The sequence below is a fragment of the Mesoplodon bidens genome (assembly GCF_964165515.1).
Source record: "Mesoplodon bidens genome assembly, chromosome: 14".
In the NCBI taxonomy this organism is placed as follows: Eukaryota; Metazoa; Chordata; class Mammalia; order Artiodactyla; family Ziphiidae; genus Mesoplodon; species Mesoplodon bidens.
In genome coordinates this window covers 30,301,783-30,308,681 of record NC_138170.1, presented here as the reverse complement: position 1 = coordinate 30,308,681, position 6,899 = coordinate 30,301,783, and the positions used below count along the sequence as shown (strand labels likewise).

The window sequence follows — 6,899 nt, the reverse complement described above, 5'->3', positions numbered from 1 at the left end:
CTGACTGCCCCCCCCAAATATCTTTCCATTCAGATAGTTTTCTTGTTTATTTCTACTAATGAACCCATTAACATTTTCTAATGTTTACATTTTTTTGACATTTTGATTGAGATCACATTGAGTTTACAGATTAATTTAGCAAGAATTAATATTCCCTAATAAAGATTTTACATTTTCTTTATATAGGTCCTGTCTATTTCTGGTTACGTTTATTTTCAGGTATATTGGTGGTAGTGTTGCTGTGGTAAATGGGATCTTTCCTCCATTATATTTTCTAACCATTTGTCAATTTTGTACATTAATTGTAAAAAAGTAGCTGACCACTTTAATAAGTTCACTTATAATTTCTGTATCAATCAGCTTTTGCTGCATAACAAAACACCCCAAAACATAGTGGCTTAAAACAACAAGCATGTGTTATTTCTCAAGACTCTGCAGATCAACTGGTGTCCTGGTCTAGGCCAGTTCAGTTTATCTCTGCAGTCAATTGGCACCTCAACTGGCCTAGGTAGTCTGGGATTGCCTAATGGGTCTGGGAGTTTGTTCTGTGTCAGTTTGGGTAATGTCAATGACTTGACACATGTGTCTCACCATCCAGCAAGCTAACCTAGGCTTAATTCACAGAGTAGTGGTCTCAGATTTCCTTAAAACATTAAAGAGGGCAAGTTCCAATGTACAAGCACTTTTCAAACTTGCTAATTTCCCAATGTTCTAAAGAAAATCATATAGTTCAACTCAAATTTGAAGTGTGAAGAAATATACTCCACTCCTGAGAAGAGCTTCAAAATATCATAGCCATTTTTGCATTTCCCACAACTTCCTAACAGTTCTTTTTACTCTTCAGGCTTCTCGTTATCCTTTGATACAATTACAAATAGTAAACCTTTCTCACCTTAAGAGTGTCCTACTTAAGGTATGAAGGGTATCTCTTACCTTAAGAGATATCTCTTAAATCCTTTTCTTATTTAACTGTACTGGTTAGGATTTCCAGAACATTATTAAGGTATAATGTCTTCTTCCTTACTTTAATGATAATTAAAGTATGATACTGGCAAATAATGGCAAAAAAAAAATCTAGCTATTCATGAGACAGTAAGCCTCTCTGGTTTTTGTTTTGACTTTGTTTTTTTTTTTTTTTTTTGGCTGCATTGGGTCTTTGTTGCTGCACGCGGGCTTTCTCTAGCTGTGGCGAGTGGGGACTATTCTTTGTTGTGGTGTACAGGCTTCTCATTGCAGTGGCTTCTCTTGTTGTGGAGCACGAGCTCCAGGCATGCAGACTTCAGTAGTTGTGGCTCGCAGGCTCTAGAGCACAGGCTCAGTTGTGGCACATGGGCTTAGTTGCTCTGCGGTATGTGAGATCTTCCCAGACCAGGGCTCGAACCCATGTTCCATGCATTGGCAGGCAGATACTTAACCACTGTGCCACCAGGGAAGTCCTGATTTTGTTTTGTTTAGTCAGAAATCAATTTTGCTAAATGGTATTTAAGTATCTATTGAGATGATTATATTGTTTTTCTCCTTTGATTTATTAATATAGTGTCATATTAATACAAATCCAAATAATGAAACATACTTGCATTTTTTTATTGGAGTATAATTGCTTTACAGTGTTGTGTTAGTTTCTGCTGTATAACAAAGTGAATCAGCTGTATTTATACATATATCCCCATATCCCCTCCCTCTTAAGCCTCCCTCCCACCCTCCCTATCTCACCCCTCTAGATCGTCACAAAGCATCGAGCTGATCTCCCTGTTCTATGCAGCAGCTTCCCACTAGTCATCCATTTCACATTTGGTCGTGTATATATGTCAGTGCCACTCTCTCACTTCATCCCAGCTTCCCCTCCCCCACCATGTCCTCAGGTCCATTCTCTACATCTGTGTCTTTATTCCTGCCCTGCCACTAGGTTCATCAGTCCATTTTTTTAGATTCCATGTATATGCGTTAGCATACAGTATTTGTTTTTCTCTTTCTGACTTACTTCACTCTGTATGACAGACTCTTGGTCCATCCACCTCATTACAAATAACTCAATTTCGTTCCTTTTTATGGCTAAGTAATATTCCATTGTGTATATGTGCCTCATCTTCTTTATCCATTCATTTGCTGATTTAGGTTGCTTCCATGTCCTGACTATTGTAAACAGTGCTGCAATGAACACTGTGGTACATGTATCTTTTTGAATTATGGTTTTCTCAGGGTATATGCCTAGTACCTACTTGCATTTCTGGCATGAGTCTGATTTGACTGGGGTGTGTTTTTTGTTACAGCTGGTAGAAAAATTATGTCTCTATGGATCTGCCTAATCTGGACATTTCATACAAATGGAATTGTACGATACAGGCATACCTCATTTTATTGTGCTTCAGTTTATTGTGCTTCACAGATATTGTGTTTTTTATAAATTGAAGGTCTCTGCCAACCCTGCATCGAGCAAGTCTACTGATGCCATTTTTCCAACACCAGTATTTCTTAATTGAGGCTGTTTTTCAATGTTTAATTATTTGTTTAGACATAACGCTATTGCACACTTATTAGACTACAGTACTGTGTAAACATAGTTTATATGTGCACTGGGAAACCAAAAAATTCCTGTGACTTGCTTTATTGCAGTAGTCTGCAACTGAACCTTCAGTATCTCCAAGGTATGCCTGTATGTGGACTTCTGTGCATGGCTTCTTTCACTAAGCATGTTTTCAAGATTCCTCTACATTGTATCATGTATCAGAACATCATTCTTTTTTTATGGCTGAATGATATCCCATTGTATGGCTATACCACACATAAATGATTTTGTGGCATCTACTAAGTTTGTGCTCACATCATCCTTCTAGTTAGTAGAATTCTTGATATTCTGGTGTTAAAATATCCTTTCAATCCTGGGTCATGGTAATCATTCTTTTACTGAATTGCAGGATTCAATTTGCTAGTATTTTATTTAGAATCTTGGTATCTTTTTATAAATGAGCTTATTATTTTAAATTTCTTCTGCTTTTAAATTTAGTTCTGATATAAGAGTTATGCTAGCACAGGAAGAGTTGGATAAGGTAGGAAATATTTGTTCCTTAAAAGTTTCATAGAATCTAATCATAGAGTTATAGGATCTGGTTTCTTTTAGGAAGTAGATCTTTGGCTACCATTTCAGTTTCTTCTATGTATATTGGTTTATTCAATTTTTCTATTTCTTCTTGGGCCAGTCTAACAGACAAACAGTGAAGTTTATGAAACAGCTTGATGACATTTCACAAAGCAACACTCAGGTCAAGAAATACAAAATTGCCAATATTCCAGAAATCCCAAAAGTGATGCCCCCTAATCACTACTCCTTTTCTTTTGAAAGATAATTATTACCTTAACTTCTGTGATAATTATTTCCTTGTTTCTCATTGTAGTTTTTCTCCTAAGCATGGAACCCTAAGGAGTATAGTTTGGTTTGACCTGTATTTAAACTTTATATAAATGGAATTATATAATATGTAGTCTTTTTTTTCTCATTAAACTTTTTTAAGGGGTCTCAAATTCTGTGAGAGATTTTTGGTCAAGTTGTTTCCATTAAAAAGTACTGATTTTAAAAGCTAATAACTGAACACTGCCACACACAAAACAAATGGTCCACAAAACATTTTTCTTTCCTTCTGAAGGTTTTACAATGCATTGTTATCATTAACCAGTCTTTTGCTATTAAACTTAAATGGCCAGTTGAGACAAACAGTTCTGAGCTGGTTCTTCCACCACTGATTAAGACTGGGGTGGCAGGTATTGAGGATAACATTCATTTAGCCTTCTGAGCTTTCTGCGTAGACTTGGTGACCTTGCCAGCTCCAGCTGCCTTCTTGTCCACTGATTTGATGACACCCACAGCAACCGTCTGTCTCATGTCACGAACAGCACAACAGCCCAGAGGAGGATAGTCAGAGAAGCTCTCAACACACATGCGTTTTCCAGGAACCATATCAACGACGGCAGCATCACCAGATTTCAAGAATTTGGGGCCACCTTCCAGCTTTTTCCCAGAACGGCGGTCAATCTTCTCCTTCAGCTCAGCGAACTTGCAAGCAATGTGAGCTGTGTGACAATCCAGCACACGTGCATATCCAGCACTGCTTTGGCCTGGATGGTTCAAGATAATCACCTGAACTGTGAAGACAGCTGCTTCCATTGGTGGGTCATTTTTGCTGTCACCAGCCACATGGTCATGATGAACATCTTTGACAGACACATTCTTGACACTGAAGCCCACATTGTCCCCAGGAAGGACTTCACTCAAAGCTTCATGGTGCATTTCAACAGACTTCACTTCAGTTGTCACTTTGACTGGAGCAAAGGTGACCACCATGCCGTGTTTGAGAACGCCAGTCTCCACTTGACCCACAGGAACAGTGCCAATACCACCAATTTTGTAGACGTCCTGGAGGGGCAAACACAATGGCTTCTCAGTTGGGCGAGTTGGTGGCAGGATGCAATCCAGAGCTTCAAGCAGTGTGGTTCTACTGGCATTGCCATCTTTACGGGTGACTTTCCATCCCTTGAACCAAGGCATGTTAGCACTTGGCTCCAGCACGTTGGAATGGTTGAATGTTGACACCATTCCAGCCAGAAATTAGCACAAATGCTGCTGTGTCAGGTTTGTAGCCAATTTTCTTAATGTAGGTGTGACTTCCTTAACAATTTCCTCCTATCTCTTCTGGCTGTAGAGTGGCTCAGTGGAATCCATTTTGTTAACTCCAACAATTAGTTGTTTTACACCCAGAGTGTGGCCAGAACGTAGGCCAGAAGGGCATGCTCGTAGGTCTGCCCATTCTTGGAAATACCTGCTTCAAATTCACCAACACCAGCAGCAACAATCAAGACAGCACAGTCAGCCTGGCATGTGCCTGTAATCATGTTTTTGATGAAGTCTCTGTGTTCTGGGGCATCAATGATGGTCACATAATACTTGCTGGTCTCGAATTTCCATGGGGAGATATCAATGCTGATACCACGCTCGCGTTCAGCTTTCAGTTTGTCCAAGACCCAGGCATACTTGAAGCAGCCCTTTCCCATCTCGGCAGCCTCCTTCTCGAACTTTCCAATGGTTCTCTTGTCTATCCCACCACATGTGTAGATCAGATGGCCAGTAGTGGTAGACTTCCCCGAATCTACATGTCCAATGACAACGATGTTAATGTGGGTCTTCTCCTTTCCCATTTTTGCTTAGGTTTTGCTTAGGTTTTTAGGACACCCGTGTCCTGGCAGCAAACCCGTTGGGAAAAAAGCTAATATATATTCTTGTGGATCTGGCCTCTTCTACTCAACAATATGTTTTTAAGATTCATCCAGGTTGTTATGTGTAGCTACTGTTATTGTTTTACTCTGCTTAATAGTATTTTATTGTATGAACATACCACCATTTGTTTATTCATTCTTCTGTCGATGGGCTTTGAGGGAGTTCCCAGTTGGAGATGATTACAAATAGAGCTGCTATGAACATAAAAGACATGTTCTTGTGTATGTCTTTTAAAGAACATGTGCACATATTTTTATTGGGTAAAAATTTATATGTACCTTCAACTTTATTAAATACTATAAAAAATTTTCCAAGGTGTTGTACCAATCTGCACTCTTCCAGCATCATATAAGAGTATCTGTTGTCCACATCCTCATCAACACCTGGTAGTGCTGGTCTTTTAATTTTAGCCATTCTGGTGGGTATATAATGATGTCTGGTTATAGTTTTTATTTGCATTTCTCTAATTATTAGGGATGTTAAGTATCTTTTTATATGTTTATTGTCCATTGGATATCCTTTTTTTTCCCCAGAAGCATCTGCTCAAATCTTTTGCCCATTTTTCTTCTGGGTTGACTGTCATTTTCTTATTGGTTTGTAGGATTTCTTTATGTACTTCATACATGAGCTCTTTGTAGGTTATAGGTGTTGCAAATATTTTCTGCATATTCTGTATCCTTTAATACATGGAAAGTATTAATACCAATGTTAACTTAATCTCAAATTTATCAGTCTTTTTCTTTATGATCAGTTCTTTTTGTCTCCTATTTTAAGTCTTTCCTTGCCTTTAATGAGGTTTTAAATTTTAATGTACTCAAACGATCTTTTTCTTTATGATTAGTACTTATTAAAAATCTTTTCTTATCTTGAAGTCATGAAGCTCTTCTTCCTTTAGAAGCTTTATTTAGCCTTTTACATTTAAGTCTATGATACATCTAGAATGAATTTTTTAATGTACAGAGTTTTCCATTTTTAATATTTGGTTAAACAAAATACATCTTTTGTAAACAAACTCAGCACAAGGCCAACAAAAAGAAAAGCATGAAAAACAAAAAGCCCAGGGTTGCCCCTTACTGGGCATCAGGGTCAGGCTTGCCCCCTTCCTTAAAGGAAGTGGGGCTTTTTGCCCTTGGACATCAGCAAGGGCCCCTGTTCCTAAGCACCAGAATTGGATATGAACAGAGAAACCAGCCCTGAAATGTTTAAGCATCTTTGCATATCCCTTTAGCTCATGGACTCCAAGTGCATGGGGATGGAATGAATTTTCATGTATAGTATGAGGTAGGTGTCAAGTTTCCCCACATAATTTATTCAATGCTCCCAGCACCATTTATGGAAAAGATTTTCTTTTCTTTAATGCTTTGCAGTGTCTCTTTTGCCATAAAGAAAATATCCACATATGCATGGATCTTCTTATGGATTTATACTCTATTTCATTGGTCAGTATGTCCATCCTTGTGACACAATTATTTATAATACATGTAATGTACAGTAGAGTAAGTCCTCCCACTTTGTATTATTTATTTTTATTTATTTATATATTTTTTGCGGTACGCTGGCCTCTCACTGTTGTGGCCTCTCCCATTGCGGAGCACAGGCTCCAGACGCGCAGGCTCAGTGGCCATGGCTCACG

General features: G+C 38.4%; 1 pseudogene across 1 annotated transcript; it reads right to left on the bottom strand.

The window, feature by feature from the left end:
* Positions 1 to 3,516: 3,516 nt before the first annotated feature.
* On the bottom strand, positions 3,517 to 5,192 carry LOC308627911 (elongation factor 1-alpha 1-like; annotated as a pseudogene). The gene has a single exon. The product of its transcript is annotated as an elongation factor 1-alpha 1-like (transcript).
* Between the last annotated feature and the right edge of the window lie 1,707 nt (positions 5,193 to 6,899).